Here is an 11,062-nt window from a genome sequence, read left to right on the forward strand (position 1 = left end):
CAACAGCAGCCATATGGTCAGCCTCAACTTAAATATACAGGCATAATGCAGTCATAAGAGGAGCTTGAATAGTTGCTTTTCAGGTCTTGGAATTAGGGTGCGTCTTGTCACATCTGTAGGAAAACTTTTCTGGTTTTCTGTGGATCTGCATCTCAAATACTTATGCGGTAATCAGCATCTTCATGTAAGCAATCAAATCCAAACCAAACAAAAATAAGTAGGATTTCAGAATGTAACAGCTACAGAACAAAATTTGGAAACACAGACATCAAAGGCTTAAAACTGAAGTGTAAAATAAATGATTTTTGCTTCTGTTAAATATACATAACAATTTCTAAAAGTCCCTAATTCTGGGAGTACCAATGCATGACTTTTCCATTTGTAGTGTGGAAACTGATTGTATATCCTGGATCAAAATATTTTAGCCTCAGAGAGATGGTGAATTAACAGATTTTTGCAGAGGAGTCATTTTGTACAGGTTTTTGGGTGCCCTCTAGAGTATGTAACAGATTGAAAGAATAATGCATGATACTAGTTCAAATTCAGGTCCTTTGATAAATTAATAAGGGCTAATATTTCATAACCAGTATTGTCCATTCCATCTGACTTTCAGACTTCTTCTTGGTATCGGAATGTTTCAAGGGTGATTATAAGGAAGTTTCTAACTAACACAGGACAGCTTCCTGCAAAAGCTGAGAAACTCCATGCAGATATAAGAAACTAATCCATTAAAAACCTAACCAGAACACAAAATAGGCTTTTTTCTTTATCATTTGTTGATCTGTTCAAGAGGATCCTGTTCTTTTAAACAAATGTCCTTAAAAGTGCTTTTAGTATCACCTGTTGGTTTAGAACATCTTGAAGGATATCTGTGTGAAAACATACAAAAAATCAGTGGATGGCACTGTTGGCTTACATGTAGAGAATCATCTCCTAAATTATAAAATAGATACAGATTTTAAAGTTAGCTGTATATATATGGATTTTTGTTTGCTTAGTACTTTACAGATTTTGCTGTATTTGAGCAAATTATTTTTTTTTAAAGTTTAAAAAGCCTAAAGCCTCCAAAACTAATCGTTATTTAATTCTGAAATTTTGTGGCTCACTTTAAATAGAAAGTGTTTGGACTAAGTATTGGACTGAACAATCATCCCTTACAATCACTGCAAGGAACACACTAGGTCTTGCAACACTGAAAAATGACTGATTTTACCTCTTTAGTCTATAAGCACAAAGCATGAAAATTTAGTTAACTGAAATCTTGCACAAAACCCCACTTTTTCTGACATACAGAGTAACCTAGGAACTTCCTCATTCAGGCTCTGATCACTTCATCTTCATTGATCACATGTTCCCTTAGAGCCCTTGAGCACTCTTTGAAACAAGGTAAGAGAGAGAAAATGATGTTGCTGGAAAAGCATCAAGTGGTCAGTGTGGAGAGGCAACACAAATCCGGTGACAAAGCAATTGCCTTCCCCAGAGCACAGGGCTCTGAGATAATTTGATGCTTGGCAGCATTTATTCTGTGCTTCAGCTCAAGCATTGCTTGTCATAGGGAGGGGGAAATCTGCAAATCTTTCTGCTGTGGATCATATGGGAAGGTGAAGGGAAAAGGAACTGCCAGGCTCCTTTGCCATGGATAAGAGAGAGGCTGAGGCTTCCATCATTCACAATGGAGTTAATTCCACTGAAAATAAGCACACCTGAACGTTGTACTTTGGCTTTGAATGCAAAACAAACTGCAGCCTCAGTGTCAGTCTTAGTTTGAACCTACACCATGGATACAGTGTTGTACACTCCTTTTGAGAGCTTGCTCACAGGGGAGAGATAAAAATGCTCATCTCTGTGTGATAGATGGACCAGGAAAATTAGGTGTGTTGTGTCTATGCTTTGCCTTTACAGCAGGATTTACAATCAAGTCAGCCAAGGGTTCCCCTCCTGGATGAGCCCACACATAATGTGGCAATGGCACCAAAAGTTTGTAAGTAGCCCAAAACTTAGTCATTGTTCTGGTGGCGTGGTACTTACCTGCAGGGGTCCTAACCTAAGATGCACATGAGGCTACATGGAGCTAAATCAGGAAACCTGCTAAGGCTCCCAGAAGCTTGGAACACTTTAGAATGGCTACACGATGATTCCAGCTATAGGGGAATACAGCTTAAGGGCCAGAAACAGTAAGCACTGAACACAAGACAAAGATTCCCACTGAAATTAAAAGGGTCCCTTTGTCCTTGGTCCTAAATTCCAGCAGGATGGATATCTAGCTAGGGGCAGAGGGAACAGACCTTCCTTCCCTCCTTCTTATTAGGGATTTTGCAAAGATATTGTGTTGTTGCATTTTATTGAAACTAAAATTTTAAAACTATTTGTTACTTTAAGATGGAAAGAAAAATCACACTTTTATTTTTTAAACTGAGTGCTGTAACTCTAATGTACCAGTCAAGGCCCTAAAAAGCAGAATGCAGACAGGGATTGAGTAAAGGTTTGGAGATTATTTTTCATTCACTTGCTGTGAAGCTTAACCTGCCTCTCTTACATTGAAAATAATATGAGTTAAAACACCTTCTAAGGGACTTTTTTGACTCAAACGTCTTGACGGAGTCTTTTATCATGTCAGATAACGCATTTCTGGCATGTCTGTTGCATCTCCACACTTTTCATGTAGGCACCCACGGTTGTCATGGCTACAGTATCCATACTCTGAAAAATAATAAATAAATAAAATCCCTTGATCACAGTAGAGGAAAAGAATATTTTTTCTGAGTACATGAAAAACAGTTTTCTGCACTAGACTTATTTTAAGATTACAATTTCAAATTATTAGAATTGTGTTGCGAATTCAATTTTAGGTCCCCAAATGTGAAGCTGGAATATACATGGATGCATCTAGTCAACAACCGAGCTCACAGCTGGGCACTGCTGGAATAACAAGAAACACTGAACCTTGAAATAGATCATGAACAGCATCTGTTTGCATTATCCTGTGAAGAGAAATCTCCCCCAGAAATTTGGTAGGGTTTTTTACACAGAAGGGGCCAAGATTCCTTAATCATGAAGATCAAATATTTCAAGATGTAGGCAGCAAAAGATTTCTTCAATGTAAGTAACATGGGAAATGGGGTCAGAGTCTGTGGTGTAACTCTATTAAAATGGAGGGATACAGCTTCAGGAGCACAATTAAAATGATGTGTTTCCAAATGCAACCTCAGAATAATTCTGCTAACCGGTAGATGACTCTGCTTTGAGCCAAATCTTCTAGCCTCAGGGATTGAAAAGAAATGTCACAGAGATTCAATTCTCTCACTATTGAGTTTTGCAAAGCTAGCACTACTATAGATTGACAAGAGCATTATTTTGATCTAAGTTTACATAAGGCATTGTGCCTTATCAGACAAGGCAGACAGTCCCCTGCCTCTCTCACTCATGGCTGTTGGGAGGCTTTTGTGAAACTCAGCACACTCTCCTTGTCACGCCATCCCTTCCCTGTGGCTGCTTGCAGAGGTCTCCACTTGAGTCCCACAGCCAAATTCTTACCTCAGTTTTGCTGTTAATAAGCAAATGCCTTCACTGTGGTGCAAAAGATTAACTGCAAATAGGGTGTGCAAATTGCACAGCTTGGTCCCACTTGGTGCCATTCTTCCCAAAATGTTCAGAGGAAGCCTGCTTACATTACTGTTTGTCAGAGTGTTTCTGTAAGGTCAGACCCTGGCTGCCACGATGCTTGTGTAGATTTCTTCCTTATTGAAATGGAATGGCTCCTCTGCCCTGTCACATATAAACAATTCTGCTCTGGATATTGTCATAGATGTCTGATTCTGAAAGATTTCATTTCTTGTTGGCAATAACAAACCTACTTGCTAATACAATTAAATCAGCTGCTCACAGAGCAGCTCCCAGACATCTGCCATACATTTCCCATATCTGACAGGACTTTTCCCAAGGCACATGCCATTTATCAAGGAAGGCATGTGATGCTGTATCTTACCAAAACCTGTTCTCTTAATGCAAGTGTAATGAGGTGGCTAATGCTTTGTCAGTAGGAGTGCCCAGCCTTAATAAATACTGACATGCACTAAATGATATCACAGGCTTTGGAGTTATCCTGCAAATTAAAAAAAAAAAAAAAAACAAAAAAAAAACAAACAAAACAAAACACATAGGTATTTGTGTACAAAAATAAGTTTCCAAGTATGTTTTTAAATTGAATATTTTTGTTTAAATTTTTTTGCTGCTTTCTATTAATAATATCAAAACAAAACAGAAATTGCAGTCTCTTGCTGTTGTAGTAATATTAACACAAAGAAGTCTACAACACCTATGTCCAAAGAATGCATTATAACTAAACATTGTAAAGCTAAAAGTAAATATTTACAGAGAGGAAGGAATAGTTAAACACAGTGTATAACTTTAGGGGGAAGACCATGCTTATCTGGCCAATAGCCTTTTTCAGCTCAATACTGCAGACAGCAATTCTGACTGACTTATAATTTTTGTATGTTCTGAGAGAACTACAAGTTCTTGCCTTCTGCTATAAGCAAGAGTCTAATACCTAAAATGCTTTTAAAGACAGTCTTTCACCTTCTCTCTGGTATTCAATACACATTTTCCTTCGCTTTCATTTTTCTTAGAAGGCTACACCACTGACTCTCCACCTTTGCTGTGCAACATTTCTGCAGGCTAAATCTGCTGTTGGGACCACACAGTCCCTCAAGTCCAAGAGCCCATTATACTGAGCACTGCCTTCTTCAGTTGCATGGCAAACAGCTCTGCATTTCTCCAGAACCACATCCTCTGATTTCCTATTTTGTTCTGGGTTTTTCTACAGCTATTGACCACAGGCTGCTTGGTATGGAAAGCTACAGCCCCACTCAGTGATTTTAACAGTAGGAACTCCAACATAGTTTTGGACAAAATGCTTCTCCCTGGGAAAAACTACTCCATCCCCACACAATTTTGTCCAGCTAGGGCTAGGTTCTCTTATTCCCTTCTTCACAAAACACCTATTGTAGAAAACCCCACAGCATGGGCCCCATTGGGTTCTCCGAGAGGGCATGCAGGGCTACAGCCACCAGCTTGGTTTAGGACCCTGGACAAGCTGCTTCACTTCTGTGAGCTGTTATTTGCGAAACTGGAACAGCCTTTGAGACTTCATAGCCGTCTGCCACTCCCTCCACAAGAACAGCGTGTTAGCAATTAACTGATCTGTATGTTTACAGGATTAAAGGATCTGGTTTCTCTTACTAGGTCAGTTTACTCTGCTGTAATTAGCCTTATCCTCTTCTTACCATTAGTGTCACACCAAAGCCTCAGAGCTTAACATGGGCCAAACTTTGGGAGTGATCAAAACCGTATCTCACAGGTGTAACTGAAAAGAGAGTTTGTAATTTTGTATAACTCTGTATGTTCTACTTGAATACATACAAGACACTTTAAAATGGTAATTTAGGCTTGAATGTAAGATATTTACGCAACACAGAGATGCTGAAAGTGCATAGGAGTTTCCAGAAAAACCTGTGTGAAGAACTACAACAGGGGAGCACACAACCCACTGCTGAATGACCTACCTTCACTTCACTGAAGCAAGCTGGCTAGATGTGAGCAAGGTCTGATTTGAAAGCAAGTATACCACCAGCAGAGCTTATGGATGTGCTGGAGAAATCAATGCTTCTAATACCCATTCCTAATGATACTCTCTTCAACACTGTCTGGAGCTTCACAACCTTTGCTCCATGATTATCTTGAATGATTTATCACTTATCTCCTCTGTTTGGATAATTGTTGACTCCAGTATTACAAGCTCCACAAAAGCTAAACCACAAGCAGTAAACTGTTTAGCAGTGACAGTCATTCAAAAGCATGTAAGAAGAGTTACAACTGCAGTGCTCTCCGAGTAAGGAGGTGCTGAGAGAGTGTGCTCTATCACCAGGTGTTGGACACATTTATTGGTCATGACATTATCTGTGTCGATCTGTTTGACAGAATAATAGGTCTGTACTGTCTTTATACATAATCAGAGATGATGCCCATGTATGGCATATAATCCTCCCCCCACTCGATACACTTGTGGCTGATGACAAAAAGTGCCAATGTAACCCAGTCCCCTCCTTGCAAGGGAATGGGCTTAGCAGAAGAGCCAGACCTCTTGGTGCTTCATGTGACACCTGAGCTGGCAGGCATTCCCTGTACAGCAAAGCATTACAGCTTCTGATTCTTGGGCTTTAAGTTTACCTTGCCCATTTGGAGCCACTGTCCTAGCTTGAAAGGAGCTTCAGAATCTAATCCATCAGGAATCTCCCTCATATAGCAGGAAAGAAGTCAAAACTGTTCAAGATTAAACCATTCCAGTTAAGTTTAATTACCCTCACCTCCCTTAAGTTTTGGCTGTCCTGTCTTCAGCTCAGTTAGCTCAAAGTATCACAAGTTTATAAAAGACTATTGCCCTGCTTCTGTACCTTCACAAAAATAGTAGATGAACTGATAGCAAATTTAACTTACCAAAATTTGTCTAATCCATTCTTTAACCATTCTATGGTGTAGTACTGGGCTGTTTTTAATAGACAACAACAGCTGGAAGCCTGCTTTTAAAATTCTTTAAAATTCAGTATTATGACATTAAAATGGTGAACATGTGCAATATGAAGGAATTCTTGAAGAAAGTGATCACATGTAGATTAGATGATCTGCCAGTCAGGTAGCTCCTAAATAAGTCCTCTGAGAAGAAACAACCAGCAACTGGAAATCAGCTGTTGTTAGGCCACTCACTGAGCCTCATGGGTGTTCCATGCACTACTCTGCAGCAGCTGAGAGACTGACCTGTGGATGAAGACCTGTTGTTCACAGCAGGGAAGGTTTATCTGTCTGATGCTTTTGCAGCTCCTTTCCTTTTTGGTCTCCTCTGAAAAAGGCATTCAAAACAAGGTTAACAACACCTCTTATTAACAGACAGAGAATTCAAACCACTCAAAAAATTATGAGAATGATCAGAAGACTGAAGACAAGGTGTTATTTTCTCTTGCTTTCTGTAACAGAACCAGTCTTTAGCATAATAGACTTGGCCTCCATGTACACTTCCTGTATCTTTGCAGTTAAATTTTATTACAATTAAAAAGTTCTTACCATTGGAGATATTCCATCTCAACTAGCCATCTGATATCTAGTCATTCTCCTTATTTTCCTAAGGAAACTATACATGAAAGGCTGGGGATTTTATATGTTCTATTACTGTTGGAAATCACTCAAGCAAAATATATTCCTATTCGGAGGGATCAGACTTAGGCTTGAAAATTAGGAAAAATTATTTTCATTACTATTTAAGTAAAAAATACCTGCTGCATCTGACACTATTTCTTAAAATTAAATCTATGAAAGTCCCAGATTATTTTCTTCCATGCACTGTTTTTTCTTCTTTTCCCCCTTCCTTCCAGTTCAACAAAATACTGGTTTTTAGTCTCACAATGAAAGATGCTGGCAAAGAGTGCAGAGCTTCAAAAGCAAGGCAGCGGGCTCAGACTCATTTTTGCACTACACAGCTACAATAATTCTGAAAAATAAAAAACATAATAAAACCATAAGTATGCATACAACTGTAGTTGCTCCATATCATCCTTCTCTCTGCACTCAGTAGATCTCTCTTGTTAAGAGTTATCTCCACTTCTCATTTTCCCCTGTTTTTCCACTACATTTCCACAGGGAACACTGCTATGGCCAAAGCAAACACACAGACTTTTTGCCTGTATGGATTGGATCTGGGTTTGGGGACTCCTGTCCTGCCCTCAGTCCTCGTGCATATCAAGAGGAAAAGATATTTGGCAAAATCTTCACAAACTTCACAGCTTGACACATGTAGTAAAAAAAAAATGCCGTCTCCACAGCATCTGTAGACTTTTATTATAGACAGGAGAAACAAGAGGCAATTATTTCCCCATTTTAAAAATCTTTTGATCACATAATTAATAAATCCAAGGGACTCTTGCCATTGTTCTCATATTTTGTTCAAATAATCCAAAGGCAAGGCACATTCATACTGTGCAAAATCCCTCCTAGCTTGTTTTGTGTAGAACTGCTATTAAGGTAATTATCTTTCAGACTGGCTACAATCAAGATGACAAATCTTTAAAACAGCAAAAAAGCACTGAAAATAAAATTCAGGGTTTTTTTTTATTTGCATAATATTAACTGGAGATTTTTGTGCTGCTCTTGCTTTGTATCCTCAGTGGATATTTTGTGGGGGGAAAAGAATCCAATCTTTCTCCAAATTAAGCACATTTTAATATAACATGTAAAAATTAACTAAGTAGCCATAATTCATAGCTACAAAAAGATACCTATCCACTGTGTTTCAGAGTAACAAGTCTATTCAATTAATGATAATGCAAATCCTCGCTGAAGGAATTGTATGGTAACTTTGGGAAACAGACTAATGTACTCAGGTTCTGTTTGAGCAGCATTAGGAATGGTACTACTTTTCCTTTGACCTCAGCTGGATGGAAGTAAAAAAATATTGCTGTTCAACCTTTTCAATAAATCAACTTCCCATGCTTCCCTGCTGACTTACTACTTCATGGCAGAATAAACATCTTCAGAGAAGATACAAACAACTCACTAGAATTCCCATCTAGTTGCATTAAATAGCACAGCCAAAAAGCTGTGAAGAGTTGCATCAGCTGTCTGACACAAGTACTGAAAAAACAGCATGCAGATATTTGCCCGATGAAGCAGAAGTAAATTTCCATTTTGAAAGCATCATCAGAAACAGCTTGCTGGCTAGAGGAAAGTGAAATGTGATTTTACATTTTCTATTGCAGCGACCAGATGTATTTAGCTGCCATAGTAGCAGCTATAACTGGTTACAGGACATGGCTTATTGTTTTATTTGACAAAGGACCCTGAATGATATTTAGAATGAGGGAAGCACAGAGTCCTTTGCATTAAGGAGAAGAATGAGGATGTTCAGAGAGTTAGGAATGAATAGCTTCATAAGGGCTATTATCTGGATTTCTGAACAGGAGATGGACTTTACAACTTCAAGATACATGCATCAGGAGCTTGCTTTAGTCCCATTCTAGAGGTTCTTTAGAAATGCTTAATAGCACCTTTGAAACTTTAATCCAGGATTTTAATCTATAACTGTTTTAGCCTTACTTGAAGCAACTGATCTTTGAATGCAGCAACAAGATTTTCCAAGACAGGTCTTTCCCTTGCATCCCAATAGCCAGACCTTCTTTTAGGCTGTGCCAAGCAAACTTACCAGCCCATTTCAGCCACACAAGGTACCATAAGAAAACCCCAAGCCTCCTTTTCCTTCTCTCTCCTCTTTATTTATTTATAGCTCTTACAGCATAAATAGGTCATTTTGTATCAGCTGTGAAGGCACGCCTATTCTGGGTGGAGTGTTACCACTTTCAGCTGTAACTGGGAGCGTGTGTTGCTGCTCAGCTCCCTCCTGAGCCTGGCACAAGCAGCTCGCTGTAGATCAGCCGGCTAGGGCTGGAGGAGTGGCACCCTCAGCTGCTCACTGCATCCAGCTGTGCTCCAGCTGCTTGAGTTATTCTGTGATCACACTTCACACAATTCCTGAAAGGATGACAATAAATCTACGCCATCCTGTAACGAAAGGAAGGAAAATAGACAGGTGAAACTTGGTAGTGATGAAAAAGAAAGGCTCATGACACAAGCGGATGCCAAATGACATATAACAATAAAATGATCCACTTTTGCAGTAACTATAAAAAGCAAACACATCAATTTCACATTAATTTCCCTTTTCTATTATGTGTGGTCAATGTCCAGGGCCTTGCCTTTGTCATTTTGTATTTTAGATATTTCCTTTAGCACTTTATTGCAAAGAACATCATAAAAAGTGGCATTTATTGTTTCTAGCTTCCTTTACACTTATATTCCTCAGATCCGCAAGGAGAAAAAGAAATTGAACTGAAGGAAACTTCTCCAGTTAAGTTCATTCCTCCCATGCCCTTTCTTTTGTAGTGGCTGTTGATATGAAACTTAAATGTCTATAGATGACTGCATTTCAGAGTAACTAGTGGTCCTTGATGTATGGAACATACATTTGGTACCCTGTTACACACCTGGCCTTTGGACTGGACCAAGGAAAAAGCTGGAAATGTTCAACCATTCCAAATGGCTGTGAATTTGCAAATCCATTCCATAGTGTACAAGGTGAGGAAAGTACTTAAGACTTCTAAAGGTAGTGCTTGTGGAGGAAAGTTCTAAAGCCTTTCCTTCAACATGAAAGGAAACTGGAGAAGTACTATTTTACTGAATGAAATCTCAACAGTGGGGCTGATATTTTTAGGTGCTCTGCAACTTCGATCCACATTCATTGTTGTAAGAGGTATGAATGCCCCACACTTCAGAGAGCCTGAAACGACACGTGGTATGATGTGGAAACCGTCAGTTAAAAAGTAAAACAAAACTTTGTAGGAAAAGAGGAGGAGTTCTGACTTTTTGTTCCCCTTCACTTTCTGATGTCCTCTTGGCATGATGCACTGAAGTGGCAATCCCTTTCCAGGACTTCTGCAAAGTGTATCCCCAAGTTCTCATATGGGCTAGAATAACCCGTGTGTTCACCAAGAACTGGAAGACATATAGTTAAGAACTCAGTACACACTCTGTTTTAGTAAGGAATAGAATTAAAAGTATTAAAATAATCTACTGGATATAAAGGACAGCTGTGACAGGAAAATGAGAACAACTTTCATGTTTTTATTGCTGCCTTAGAAGCAATTGATAAACAATACACTTCATATATAAATGAGCATGTGTCAATATATGACAACAAAAATAAATTACAGTGACATAGTATTTAACTTTACAAGGTTGTACAAAATTTCCAAATATGAATAGATTTCAACTTAAAAATTTGAAATAAGTTAAAACTTCAATTATTCTGAAGACCTAAAAATATACATACAGTTTCACTCAATCACATCATTTACAGTATGATTTTTTAAGCTGTTTATTCTTATACACCCATATATTTTTGACTGCATTAGTGGAATATATCCTGCTATATGCAGCTTTGCTGCAGTGGGATAAAGGGGTT

The 11,062-nt window shown here is 38.7% G+C and overlaps 1 long non-coding RNA gene across 2 annotated transcripts; it reads right to left on the reverse strand.

Moving 5' to 3' along the window:
* Nucleotides 1–670: 670 nt before the first annotated feature.
* LOC137469937 (uncharacterized) lies at nucleotides 671–9,395 on the reverse strand. 2 transcript variants are annotated; one of them, XR_010996806.1, is made up of 4 exons: nucleotides 9,248–9,395; nucleotides 7,582–7,698; nucleotides 6,814–6,895; nucleotides 671–869 (listed from the first exon to the last, which is right to left on the reverse strand). It is a non-coding gene; the product is annotated as an uncharacterized lncRNA (long non-coding RNA). The 2 variants fall into 2 exon arrangements; XR_010996805.1 differs by lacking the exon at nucleotides 671–869 and having other exon boundaries at nucleotides 6,727–6,895; nucleotides 9,248–9,340.
* Between the last annotated feature and the right edge of the window lie 1,667 nt (nucleotides 9,396–11,062).

The sequence above is a fragment of the Anomalospiza imberbis genome, chromosome 3, assembly GCF_031753505.1.
Source record: "Anomalospiza imberbis isolate Cuckoo-Finch-1a 21T00152 chromosome 3, ASM3175350v1, whole genome shotgun sequence".
NCBI classification, from domain to species: domain Eukaryota; kingdom Metazoa; phylum Chordata; class Aves; order Passeriformes; family Viduidae; genus Anomalospiza; species Anomalospiza imberbis.